The sequence below is a fragment of the Suncus etruscus genome, chromosome 14, assembly GCF_024139225.1.
Source record: "Suncus etruscus isolate mSunEtr1 chromosome 14, mSunEtr1.pri.cur, whole genome shotgun sequence".
Taxonomy (NCBI): Eukaryota; Metazoa; Chordata; class Mammalia; order Eulipotyphla; family Soricidae; genus Suncus; species Suncus etruscus.
Window position 1 is genome coordinate 246,090 of NC_064861.1, and position 14,193 is coordinate 260,282.

At 36.8% G+C, this 14,193-nt stretch overlaps 1 non-coding gene across 1 annotated transcript; it reads right to left on the reverse strand.

Moving 5' to 3' along the window:
- Positions 1-11,601: 11,601 nt before the first annotated feature.
- Positions 11,602-11,734, reverse strand: LOC126029368 (small nucleolar RNA SNORA51). The gene has a single exon (XR_007502980.1). It is a non-coding gene; the product is annotated as a small nucleolar RNA SNORA51 (small nucleolar RNA).
- Positions 11,735-14,193: the final 2,459 nt, after the last annotated feature.

The window sequence follows — 14,193 nt, forward strand, 5'->3', positions numbered from 1 at the left end:
GTGAAGAGTTTTAATACGTTGGGAGGTCTGGGTGGGATTGAGGGCTGAAGGAATAGTTGGATTTCTAAAGGGAGGAAAGGGGAAAGTATATGGAAGTGGTAGGAAAAAAGAAAAGAGAAAATACATTAGAAAGAAAGGGAGAAGAGAAAAGAAAAAAGAAGAAAAGAGAAGAAAAAAGAGAAGAAAAAGAAAAAAAGTAGTGAGAAGAGAGGAGATAATAACATGGGAATGCTAGTTTGCTTGAATGTGTTCAATGAGTAGGGCCTGTAGTATAAGTCTGTACATCACAGTTGCTGCTTCGGTGGTCTGACTGGTCACATGCTTCATCCTAAAAGAAGGTATAACCTAGAGATAAAGTGTATGTTAAAGAGTTTTCTCGGGACATTCTCGTATGCAAATTGGTATGATATCTCATGTGAGTGAGCGCTGAGATGCCATCTTAGTTTGTCCACCCTTTGTATCCAAGAACGCCTGTGGACACAAAAGCTGAGAAGTTATTTTAAATATAGTAAGATAAAGGCATTAAAACATAGTGTTATGGGATGTTATGGGATGGTTTTCCAGTTGTACCAACACCATTTGTTGAATATACTTTCTTTGTTCCATTTCAAAATGGAACACTACAAAACTCTGCTTTAAGAAATAAAAGAGGATACATGGAAATAGAGGCATATACACTGCTCATGGATTGGCAGGATTAACATTATTAAAATGGCAATACGCCCCAAGGCATTGTTTAAATTTAATGCAATCCCTCTAAGAATACCCATGATATTCTTCAAAGAAGTGGAATAAACACTCCTGAAATTCATTGGGAACAATAAACACCCAAGAACAGCTAGAGCAACCCTTGGGAAAAGGAATATGAAACTCATCACTTTTTCCAACTTTAAATTTTAATACAAAGCAATAGTCATTAAAACAGCATGGTATTGGAATGAAGACATCATTTCTGAGAAATTCCCAGAGTTAAACAGTGAATGTATCCACATCCAGGACATCCGAAGAGTACCAGCTAAAAGAGCCCCAAATAAAAGTACCTCAAGGCAATCCTAATCACAATGAAGAAAACTGTTGTGAGATAGAATACTGAGAACAGCAAGTTCAAAAAGGAACATACATATAAAGTAGCATCCTTAAGATTTAAAGAGCATTTATTACAAGCAAACCTTTGGGCACAAAGACAGTCATGGGATATTTTGGAAAAAAAAATAAACAAAATCAATGTCTCACAATAGTTTCCCAAGATACACCACATGCTTGGCCACAAAAAAATACCTTCATAGAATCTAGAAGATAAAAATTGTATCAACTATTTTCTCAGACAATGATGCACTTTAAATAAAAGTGAATTACAAACAGAAGTGGAGACATAACTTTAACATTTGAAAATTATGCAGTTCACTACTAAAATCCAGTGATTCAGAGAGGAAATCAAACATAAAATCATAAGATTCTTGGAAATAAATGAGAACTAATACAAAATTACCAGCAATTTTGGAACAAAGCAAAAGAAACTCTAAGAGGAAAATTAATAGCTTTGCAAACATTCATCAAGAAGAAATAAAGAGCCTACATAAATAGTTTAATTACACAGCTTAACAAGTTTGAAAATGGCAAACAAAATGAGTCCAAAGTAGGCAAGTTGAAGGAAATAATATAACTTAGAGCAGAAATTAATGAACTGAAAACACCCAAAATAATTCAAAAGATCAATAAAAGCAGGAGTTGGTTCTTTAAAAATATAAACAAGATCAATAAATCAATAGCAAGACTTATAAAGAGAGAGAACCCAATAAACCAAATCAGAAATAAAATGAATGACACAACAGATGCTACATTAAAGGGCAATCAGAATTTACTTTGAGAATATTTATGCCACAAAATGAAAAAAAAAAACTAAAAATAGTGGATACATTCTTTGATTCCTATAACCACCCAATGTTGAAACAAGATTATGTGGAATACATGTACAGACCTATCACTAGAAAGGAAATTGAAATATTAATCAAAAGGTTATCCAAAAACAGAACTAAGAGCCCAGAGGTAAATCTTAGACATAAAGACAATTGATCTATGATGAGAAACTGGCATGAAGTAGAACAAAATATAAACCTCTTTAACAAACAGTATCAGGATATCTTGACCACCATAATTAAAAATTAGCCAGATTTTATTATCCACAACTGAGCAGAAAGTTTCCTGGCACCATAAAAAGAATTTGGAGTGTGAAAATTAGCATGTACAAACCTAAACTTGTTCCCATACCAGTATGCTTCAAGGGCAGAAAACCCTGTATCTGTTGGGCAAGGGAATTCCCTTTATAATTTTCTCAATACTTACTGCGCCTATGCAAAAAAGGGGGACACAAAACCTTGCCACACCAGCTTTCCTTCCTGTTTTTTCTTTTTTCTTTTTCTTCTTTTTTTCCATTCTTGTGATTAATATTTGGCTGTTTTTTGTTGCTGTTGTGCTTTTTTTTGTAGTTGCTGTGTTTTTTGTTTGTTTTTTTGTTTTATTTTATTATGTTTTTCTTTTTTCTCTTTTCTTTCATTTATAAGTGATATTTATTTATTTATTTATTTTAAAAATCATTATTTACGCACCATAATTAAAAACATGATTGTAGTTGGGTCTCAGTCATAAACAAAACACCCCCCTTCACCAGTACAACATTCCCATCACCAATGCCTCTGACCTCCCTCCTCCCTCACCCCTGCCTGTATTCGAGACAGACATTCTGTTTCTCTCAGTCATTAACATTGTCATGCTAGTTGTTAGTGTAGTTATTTCCGAACAGCATTCACCAGTCTTTGTGGTGAGCTTCATATTCTGAGCTAGTTCTTTTGGCCCTTAGCTCTATTGTCTCTGGAATTATTACAATAATGTTTTAACTTTAAAAAAAAAACCCATAGATGAGTGAGACTATTCTGTGTCTATCTCTTTCCCACGGAATTGTTTCACTCAGCATCATACATTCTAGGTACATCCATATATAGAAAAAATTCATGACTTAATCTCTCCTTACAGCTGCATAATATTTTACTGTGTATATTTACCACAGTTTCTTTAGTCATTCATCTGTTGAAAGGCATCTTGGTTGTTTCCAGAGTCTGGCTATTGTACATAGTGCTGCAATGAATATAGGTGTGAGGAAGGGGTTTTTGAATTTTAATTTTGTGTCTCTGGGGTATAATCTAAGAGTGGTATAGCTGGATCATATGGGAGCTCAATTTTAATTTTTTTTGAGGAATTTCCATATTGTTTTCCAGAAAAAGCTGGACTAGATGACATTCATACCAGCGGTGACTCAGAGAGTTCCTGTCTCTCCACATCCTACCAGCACTAATTGTTCTCATTCTTTGTGATGTGTACCAATTTCTCTGGCATGAGATGGTACCTATTAGTTGTTTTGATTTGCATCTCCCTGATGATTAGTGATGTGGAGCATTTTTTCATGTGTCTTTTGGCCATTAGTATTTCTTCTTAGATGAGTGTCTTTTCATTTCTTCTCCACATTTTTATGGGATTAAATTTTTTGCTTTTGAGGTGGTTTTTTTAATTTTGAGGAATTGTATTACTTCACAATATTGTTATTGGAACCATTCATAGTATTACAAACAACAGCTTGAGTCAAATCTTCTGAAAATATTAAGTACTTTTGTTTTTGTTTTTTATGTAAATATTTATTTAAGCACCATGATTACAAAGATATTTGTAGTTGGGTATCAGTCATAAACAGGATACCCCTTTCACCAGCACAGCATTCCCACCACTGATGGCCCCATCCCCCACCCCGTCTGTATTCGCAACAGGCATTCTACTTCTCTTATTCTTTAACATTGTCATGCTAGTTGTTAGTGTAGTTATTTCCCTAACAGCATTCACCACTCTTTGTGGTGAGCTTCAAATTGTGAGCTGGTCCTTCCAGCCTTCCAGCACATAACTCTATTTTCTCTAGGACTTATTACAGTAATGTCTTTATTTTTTCTTAAAACCCATAGATGAGTGACACAATTCTGTGTCTATCTCTCTCCCTCTGACTTATTTCACTCCACATAATAGATTCCATGTACACCCACATATAGAAAAATTTCATGATTTCAACTCCCTGGACATTGTGTATATGTACCACACTTTCTTTAGCCATTCATCTGTTGAAGGCGTCTTGGTTGTTTCCAGAGTCTGCCTATTGTAAATAGCACTGCAATGAATATAGGTATGAGGAAGAAATTTTTGAATTGTATTTTTGTGTTCCTAGGGTATATCCTAGAAGTGGTATAGCCGGATCATATGGGAGTTCAATTTTCAGTTTTTTGAGAAATCTTCATACTGTTTTCCATAAAGGCTGAACTAGATGGCATTCCTACCAGCAGTGTTATTCACTTTCTCTTCATATCCCCACCAACACTGATTGTTCTTGCTCTCTGTGATGTGTGCCAGTCTCTGTAGTGTGAGATGGTACCTCATTGTAGTTTTGATTTGCATCTCCCTGATAATTAGTGATGTGGAGCACTTTTTTATGAGTCTTTTGGCCATTTGTATTTCTTCTTTGAGGAAGTGTCTGTTCATTTCTTCTCCCCATTTTTTGATGTGGTTATATGTTTTGTTCTTATTAAGTTCTGTAAGTACTTGTATATTTTGGAGATTATCCCCTTATCTGAAGGATATTGCGTGAATAGTTTCTTCCATTCCGTGGGTGGCTGTTGTATCTTAGGCACTATTTCCTTTGAGATGCAGAAGCTTCTCCGTTTAATATAGTTCCATTTGTTTATCTCTGCTTCCACTTGTTTGGAAAGTGCTATTTTCTCCTTGAAGATATCTTTAGTCTCCTTGTCATGGAGTGTATTACTTACATATTGTCCTATATATCTTATGGTTTCAGATCTGATATTAAGGTATTTAATTCATTTTTATTTTACCTTTGTAGATGATGTTACCTGGGGGGTCTGAGTTTACTTTTCTGCAAGTGGCTAACTAGTTGTTATAACACCACTTGTTGAAGAAGCTTTCCTTGCACAATTTTGTAATTCTTGCCCCTTTGTCAGAAATTAAATAATTGTATGTCTGGGGAACATTCTCTGAATCTAAGGATCTGTCTTTATTTCAATACCATGCTGTTTTAATAGCTATTGATTAGTAATACAGTTTAAAATTGGGAAAGTAATACCTTTCATATTCCCTTTCCCAAGGATTGCGTTAGCTATTTGTGGGTGTTTATTGTTTCAAATAAATTTGAGAGTGTTTGATCCACTTCTTTGAAGAATGTAATGGGTATCTTTAGAGGGATTGCATTACATTTTTAAAAGGCTTTGGGGAGTATTGCCACTTTAATGCTGTTAATCCTGCCAATTTATGAGCAGGGTATGTATCTCCATTTTTGCTTGTCCTCTCTTATCTCTTGAAGCATTTTGTGTAGTTTTCTTTGAATAGGTCCTTCCTATCTTTAGTCAAGTTGACTCTGGGATATTTGAGTTTGTGTGACACTTATGTGAATGGAGATGTTTTCTTAATATACATTTCTTCTCTATCATTATTAGTGTATAAGAAGGACATTGATTTTTGCGTGTAAATTTTGTAGCTTACCAATTTGCTATATAAATCTATTGTGTAACAAAGCTTTTTGGTAATCTTTAGGGTTTTCTAAATACAGTATCATGTCATCTAGAAACAATAAGAACTTGACTTCTTCCTTTCCTATCTGAATGCACTTTTTTTTTGCCTAATTACTATAGCAAGTACTTTCAGTATTTTATGATCAATAGGAGTGGTGAGAGAGCAGCCTTGTCTTGTACCATATTTTAGAGGAGATGGCTTTTAGTTTTTCTCCAATGAGGATAATATTTGCCATTGGTTTGAGGAAGATGGCCTGAACTATATTGAGAAAAGTTCTTTTCATTCCCATCTTGATGAGAGTATTTCTCAAGAATGGGTATTGGACCTTATCATCTTTTCTGCATCTATTGAAATGATCATATGGTTTTTATTTTTCTTGTTGATATGGTGTATATGTTGACTGGTTTATGAATGTTAAACCATCCTTGCATTCCTGGGATGAAGCCTACTTGATCGTGGTGAATGACCTTCTTGATGAGGCTAAAATTTTGTTGAGCTTCTTTGCATCTGTGTTCATCAGGGATATAGGTCTGTAATTTTCTTTTTTGGCAGCACCTCTGTCTGGTTTTGGTATCAATGTGATGTTAGCTTCATAAAAACTACATGGAAATGTTCCCATTTTCTTAGTTTCATGAAAGATCCTGGCAAGGATTGGTAGCAGTTCCTCTTGAAAGATTTGAAGGAATTCATTAGTGAATCAATCAGGCCCTGGGCTTTTGTTTTTGGCAGACATTTAATTACCGTTTTAATTTCCTCAATAGTGACAGAGGTGTTAGATGTGCTGTATCCTCCATATTCAAATATGGAAAGTTATGAGTCCAAGAATTTGTCCATTTCTTCCTGGTTTTTATGTTTTGTGTCAGAGTTTCTCAAAATAATCTGTTTGCCCTTTGAAAATCTGCAGTGTCTATAGTGATCTCGCCCTTTTAATTTCTAGAACAGTTTATCATGTATCTCTCTTTCTTTGTAAGTTTTTCCAGTGGTTTATCAATCTTGTTTTTTTTTAAAGAACTAACTTCTGCTTTCATTGATATTTTGGATTGTTTTCTGGATTTCCACTTCACTGATTTCTGCTCTAAGCTTTGTTATTTCCTTATGTCTTTCTATTTATGGTTCCTTTTGTTGATCATTTCCTTTTTATAAGCTGCATCATTCAGCTATTCAGGTATGTCCCTTCTTCCTTCCTGATGTGCACTTGTAAAGCTATAAATTTTCCTCTCAGTACCGCTTTTGCTGTGTCCCATAGATTCTGATAATTTGTGTCTTCATTGTCATTTGTTTCCAGAAATGTTTTGATTTTCTCTTTAATTTCATTAGTAGTAAGCTGTTTTAATTTCCAGGTGTTAAAGTTTTTCTTCTGTGTCCCTTTGTAGTTCACATCTAATTTCAGAGCCTTGTGGTCAGTGAAGGTAGCCTACAAAATTTCTATCGTCTTGATTTTATGGAGATATGTTTTATGTGTCAGCATGTGGTCTATCCTGGAGAATGACCCATGCACATTGGAGAAGAATATGTATCCAGGTTTGGGGGATGTAGTGTCCTATATATATTTACTGGGCTTCTTTGTTCCCTTTCTCTTTTTAGGGCTAGTATATTTTTGTTGGGTTTCAGTTTGGTTCACTAATCAAGTGGCAACAGGACAGTGTTGAGGTCTCTCACAATTATGTGTTACTTTTGATATCTTCTTCAAATTTGTCAACAATTGTATTAGATATTTGCTGGTCTTTCATTGGGTCATATATGTTTAATAGTGTGCTTTCTTCCTGTTGCACATATTCCTTGATTAGTATGAAATGTTCATCTTTGTCCCTTAAAACTTTTCTGAGTCTAAAGTTTGTGTCATCTTATATTAATATGACCACTCCAGCTTTTTTTTTATTTTCGGGCCACACCCATTTAATGCTCAGGAGTTACTCCTGGCTAAGTACTCAGAAATTGCCCCTGGGTTGGGGGGACCATATGGGACCCAGGGGATCGAACCGTGGTTCTTCCTTGGCTAGCACTTGCAAGGCAGACACCTTACCTTTAGCACCACCTCACCAGCCCCACACTCCAGCTTTTTTAAGGGTGTTGTTTGCTTGGATGATTTTACTCCAGCCTTTGACTTTGAGTCTATATTTGTTCTGACTATTCAGGTGTGTTTCTTGTAGGCAGCAGAGGTTGGATTTCTCTTTTTGATTCGTTTTGCCACTCCGTGTCTATTAATTAATGCATTTAGTTCATTGATGTTGAGGGGGATGATTGTTATGGGGTTTTATGTCATTTTATGTATAAGTTTGGTGAGTCTGTTGGTCTGTTTTGTCTTTCAGGTTTTTTTTTAAGGCTGGTTTTGCATCTGTAAAATTTCTGATTTGTTGCTTAACCTTGAAGCTATGTATCTTTCCTTTAAACCTGAAAGTGAGTTGGGCTGGATGCAGTATTCTAGGCAAAGCATTCATTTCATTTCATTCAGTCTTGTCACAATATCTCACCACTGTCTTCTTTCATTGAATGTTTCTTTTTACATGTCTGCTGTAAATCTTAAGGATGCTCCTTTGAATGCAATTTCTCTTTTTGATCTTGCTGCTTTTATCATTTTATCCCTGTCTTTGGGATTTATCATTGTGACTAGGATGTATCTTGGGGTGCTTTTCTTTGGGTCTCTTTTAGCTCTTCGGGCATGCAGGATTTGGTTGCATGCAGTCTTTAGCTCTGGGAGTTTCTCTGTATGTTGTCTTGGATTGTTGCTTCTTCCTGGGGATCTTCTTCCTGGGCCTCTGGTACTCCAATGATTCTTATGTTGTTTCTGTTGAGTTTATCAAAGACTTCTATTTTTAGCTGTCCACATTTTTTGAGTACTTATTCCATTTGTTGAGTCTGGAAAAGAGATAACTTTTTATTTTGGGGTGTAACCTTTTAACTTTGGATTTCCAATGAATGCAAGGACATCTTCTGTCCCTGGCTTGCTTGATATAATGAACAAGGCTCACTTCCCCTAATCACTCTGGTCATTACGCTGTCAAGAAAATGGGTTCTCCACCCGGTGGATTGGGGGACCACTTAAAGAGTTTAACACGTGTCTTTGCATACCATCAATCTGGGAGTTTGGGTAAAATGATATTATAAAGGAGCTGAGCAAACAGTTTCTTCACCATGTAGATTAGGCGACCATACAGGTTTAACCTGTATCTCTGCATGCTATCAGTCTAGGAGTTGGTGTGTAAATGATGTCATAAAGGGGCTGAACAGACAGAAAATTGCGCCATTGGATGATTCAAACTGTATAAACGTATGAAATACTTTGACCTGTATTCTCATTATTATATGAATTCCCTTAAATGTTTGTAAATTTGGATATTCGGAGTCTCACTGCAGACCGAATTCCCGGCTTGCAGTGACACCCCCAGGATCCTGAAAAGTGAATAAACCAACGTGTGATTGCATCCTCTAGGTTTGTGTCTCCTAAATTGAGTGGTGGGATTTCCTTGGACCTTGGGCATCCCTGATCCCTGGCCTCCCCAGGCTCGGGCATTTCCAACCCCTGGTCCCAACCCGGGTCCAGACCAGTTTTGGTTGGCTTCACTATCCGACCCCTTAGGAATTTTGGATTGAGGTCATAGACAACGGACTACCAATAAAGAAAATCTTTTGTCCTTTTAAATTCAAATTGGCTTCAACAGTATTAAAATTTGAGTCTTTATATTTCTATTAGAAAATTTATTGTGATTTAAAGGTATCTAAAAATAGAAAATTGTATGCAAAATATTGTGGTTAGCCTTTTTAAACTTTTGCATTTAACAAATTTAGCAATTCATCTAATCACTGTAAGACTGAAGTAACAAGAAATTATATGATATATTCTTTAAAACTGCAAAATGATATGCATAAAACAGTTAACAGCAGAGAACTATTTTGAAGAATGTACTAAGTTATTGGGAAAAAAAAAGCAAAGTAAATAAAATGTGTATGGTGAGGATGTACCTTAAAAATTGTAATTCCTAAGGCGAGCAGACAACTGGCTTCTGGTTTCCTCTTTGATTCTGGAGACCAGCTTTTGCCAGGTATAAGGTTTGGGGAGGCCCCATACCAGAGCTTTTCTCCCTAGCCTGGGGAGTGCTGGGAGGTTTGGTAGGCCCCCAACCATCCTTGTCTTTTTCCCCTGTCTCCAGACCTTCCCTGGGTGCCAGCTCAGACGGCCAGAGTGGGTTCAGGTGGACTCTTAGTGGTCCTGAGGCTTCCCTCCTCCCTCCATACTCCAGGGGGGAGGTGCATGGGGAGGAGGGCGGGCAGACCTCTGGCTTCTGGTTTCCTTTTTGATTCTGGAGACCAGCTCTTGCCAGGAATAGGGATGTTCTCTCCTGGACTTCAGTCCTTCCCTGAGCGCCAGTCTAGGTGGACTCTATAGGGGTCAATAGGCTTTCGCCCTATCTCTCCCTACACTAATGGGAATGCTCTCTGGGAGGAGAGCGGGCAGTTCTAGCACTGGTTTATGTTGGGACAGTTAGTGGAAATGCTTTCTTCTTGTTTTCATATTGATAGTATTGTATGCATATATTCTATATATCCATAATATCCATCTTGTATTGTAACCTTGATACTGCCTTACAAAGCTCATTTCTAATATTTTACTGCCTCAGTCCCAACCCTTAATTCCCCCATCTTCCCATGTAGGTGCAGCTAATGACATGAAGCTCACCACATAGAGTGATAAGTGCAGTTAGAGAAATAACTACACTGAAAACTATCATAATGATGTGAATAAATGAGGGAAAAAGAAAGCCTGTCTCGAGTACAGGTGTGGGTGGGGTGGGGAGTAGGTAGATCTGGGAAATTAGTGGTGGGAATCCTGCACTGGTGAAGGGGAGTGTTCTTTACATGACTAATCTTACAACTACAATTATATTTGTAATCACTATGTTTAAATAAAGATAATTAAAAAATTTAAACAATTGTAATTCCTCTGGATTACAAATCTTGAGAGTTCTTTTAAGAGAATTGTACTTTGTAATGATCTAAAATTTTTGTTAATCTGGCACATAAAAGTATTACATGGAATACTTATGAGTATGATAAGAGTTCAGAGCTTCTAAATTTATTTAATTTTCGTTCAATGTTTTAACTACAAGTATTCTTTTCAAATACAACATAAATTAACAAGGAATATTTATTATTTTAGGCATTTAAAATAGGTTAAACTTGCCTTAAAAGAACAAAAGTAAAATTCATGGTAATTTACAAATTATTAGCTTGAGATCTTCTAAAGTAGAAACATTTGCTTGTTTCTTAAGTTAGTTTTGATCACTTTTACTAGTTTGTGTTTAATAATTGGAATTTTAAGAAATTATTACAGCTATTTTGCTGTTTATATTACAACAGATTGAAAATTGCAAGAAAATGTTATGGTTAGTTTTAAAAAATAATAAGTTTTAATTTTGTGACTTTTTAATATTGCTAAAATTGCTAAATTTAGATAGCTAAATTTCATAACTGTTTGCGGTCAGGTATTTAATGCAATCTTAAGATCTAAAAGGTGAAAATGCTTTAAATGTCCTTAGTGGATACAATAGAGGACAACTTAGTCCTGTCAGATGTAAGTAATTCTAGCAATTTGTTATCTAATTGGGAAAAATAAAGGGAATAAAAGTTTTAGATATCTGAATAATTTGCAAACCTTTTAAAATATGAGTAAAAGTCAGTCATATTCAATATCTCTGAAGTTTTACAACTTAAGTTGCTATAGTTTTTGAATTTTAAAAAGCAATAGTTATCCTTAATTATACAATGCCTATTCCTCGTTTGCTAAGGTTGCATCATTAATCTTATAAAGTCTAAATACCTTGATAGTTGGTATTTAAAAATGTAACATATTATGGGTACTGTCATAAAATTTGGTATTAAAATTTTTAAAGACAAAAAAGAAATCAACAGGGTTGTTTTGCAGTAAATTATTTTGAACTTATGATTATTAATAAGGCAGCAAGAGTTTATGAGATAAATTATTTTATTTTTTGTTCCCCAATTCACAATACAGACCAGGCAAAGGGCCTGGGTTGAGGTGTATATGAGGTGCATTTATTGTACCTCCTCTTTCTATACAGTCAGTGTAAAGAACACAGCCTGTGGTAAGAATTGGGAGGCCTTATCTTGTCTTTCCTTTTATATATATGTATATATATATATATATATATATATATATATATATATATATATATATATATATATATATTCCTTCACCAGTGCAACATTCCCATGATCAATATCCCAAGTAGAAAGCCTGTCTAGAGAATAGGCCGGTGGGGGGTGGGGAGGAAGGACACTTTGGAAGGAGATAACTTATTTTAGAAACTGCTAAATAATATGCCTTAGTTACAGAAAAATAAAAACTATTTTGGATAGTGTTCTAAGTTATTAAGTTCTAAGTTATTAAGGGAAACAAAGTAATTAAAATTGTATGGACAGATCATACTTTGGAAATTATAATTTCTCTTAATTGCAAATTTAAATAAAAACGCTTTTAAGAGAACTTGTATTTTTTACAGGTTTAAGAATTTTTTTAAGGGCTCCCTGTGTGTGACACCAGGCGGGGAAAATCCGCGAAAGTACACCAGCCCAGTGGGGCTCAACTGTGAAAGACTGTGAGTGTGACCTGTCTATGTCTGTCTACTGTCCTCTTGCGTGAAACTCTTGTGAGTGGGGCAAGGAGAGGCTCCAGAAACCTAGCTCGCCCAGACGCCATTTTCAGGGAGGGACTTCAGAGCATAAAAACCGGCTAAGCTTTGCAAAAGCCGGCTCCCTGTGTGTAACACCAGGCGGGGAAAATCCGCGAAAGTACACCGGCCCAGTGGGGCTCAACTGTGAAAGACTGTGAGTGTGACCTGTCTATGTCTGTCTACTGTCCTCTTGTGTGAAACTCTTGTGAGTGGGGCAAAAAGAGGCTCCAGAAACCTCGCTCGCCCAGACACCATTTTCAGGGAGGGACTTCAGAGCATAAAAACCGGCTAAGCTTTGCAAAAGCTGGCTCCCTGTGTGTGACACCAGGCGGGGAAAATCTGCAAAAGTACACCGGCCCAGTGGGGCTCAACTGTGAAAGACTGTGAGTGTGATCTGTCTATGTCTGTCTACTGTACTCTTGCGTGAAACTCTTGCGAGTGGGGCAAAAAGAGGCTCCAGAAACCTTGCTCTCCCAGACGCCATTTTCAGGGAGGGACTTCAGAGCATAAAAACCGGCTAAGCTTTGCAAAAGCTGGCTCCCTGTGTGTGACACCAGGCGGGGAAAATCTGCAAAAGTACAACGGCCCAGTGGGGCTCAACTGTGAAAGACTGTGAGAGTGACCTGTCTATGTCTGTCTACTGTCCTCTTGCGTGAAACTCTTGCGAGTGGGGCAAAAAGAGGCTCCAGAGGAGCACGGCTGGTCCGCTTCGCTACGCGGCCATGCACTCTTTCTAAGGAAAGAACTCCATTGCAACAAGAAGGAAAAATCACACTAAGAACGGCGCTATATCACAGAAGCAAACATTTCTCTCTGGACTGTCTTCTCTGTTGCATGCTCGGGCCTAAGATTTGACCCAGTGTGAGGCTTCATCCACGGAGGACTCCCCTCCCTTAGAGGCAAGTCAGCCCATCCAGAAAGGGAGGAGCCAGAGGAGTGTGCTGCCTACATCATATAGACAATGAATACCACCACAACACGTAGAAAAACCCACAATACAAGTGTGAAAATGGGGAAACAATGCAGGCCAGCATCAGACATAGAGAATGAAGATGACAATTCTGAGGACCAGATAATGACTGACCAACTAATCAACCTCTCAGATAAGGACTTTAGACTAGCAATATGGAAGATACTCAACAGACTCCAAGAAACCATGGATCGAGTTGAACAGAACACTAATAAGAACCAAGAAAATATGAAGGCAGAAATCACAAAACTCCAAACTGAAATAACATGTCAAATAACAGGACTGAAAAAATCAGTAAACGAAGTGAATGACAAAATGGATAAGTTCTGGGACAGGGTATCAGAAGCTGAGAATAGACTTGGTGCTGTGGAAGATGAGATACATAACAATTCCATACAGCAGGAGAGATTGGACAAAAAACTTAAAGCAAATGAGCAGACAATGGAAAAATTAGTCAAAGAATGGGAACAGACGAAAATAGAAGTCTATGATAAGATCAACAGAAACAACTTAAGAATCATTGGAGTCCCAGAGACCCAGGAAGAAAATTTCCAGGAAGAATCAATGGTCAAGAAAATCATTAAAGAGAAACTTCCAGAGCTAAAGAATATATGTGATCAAATCCTGCATGCCCGAAGAGTACCAACCAAAAGAGACCCCAGAAAAACCACCCCAAGACACATCCTAGTCACAATGACAAATCCCACAGATAGAGACAGAATTCTGAAAACAGCAAGATCAAAAGGGGAAATCACGTTCAAGCAAGCTTCCCTGAGATTTACAGCAGACCTGTCACCAGAAACACTCAATGCCAGAAAGCAGTGGTGGGATATTGTGACAAGACTGAATGAAATGAATGCTTCACCCAGAATACTATACCCAGCAAAACTCACTTTCCGGTTTGATGGAAGAATACAT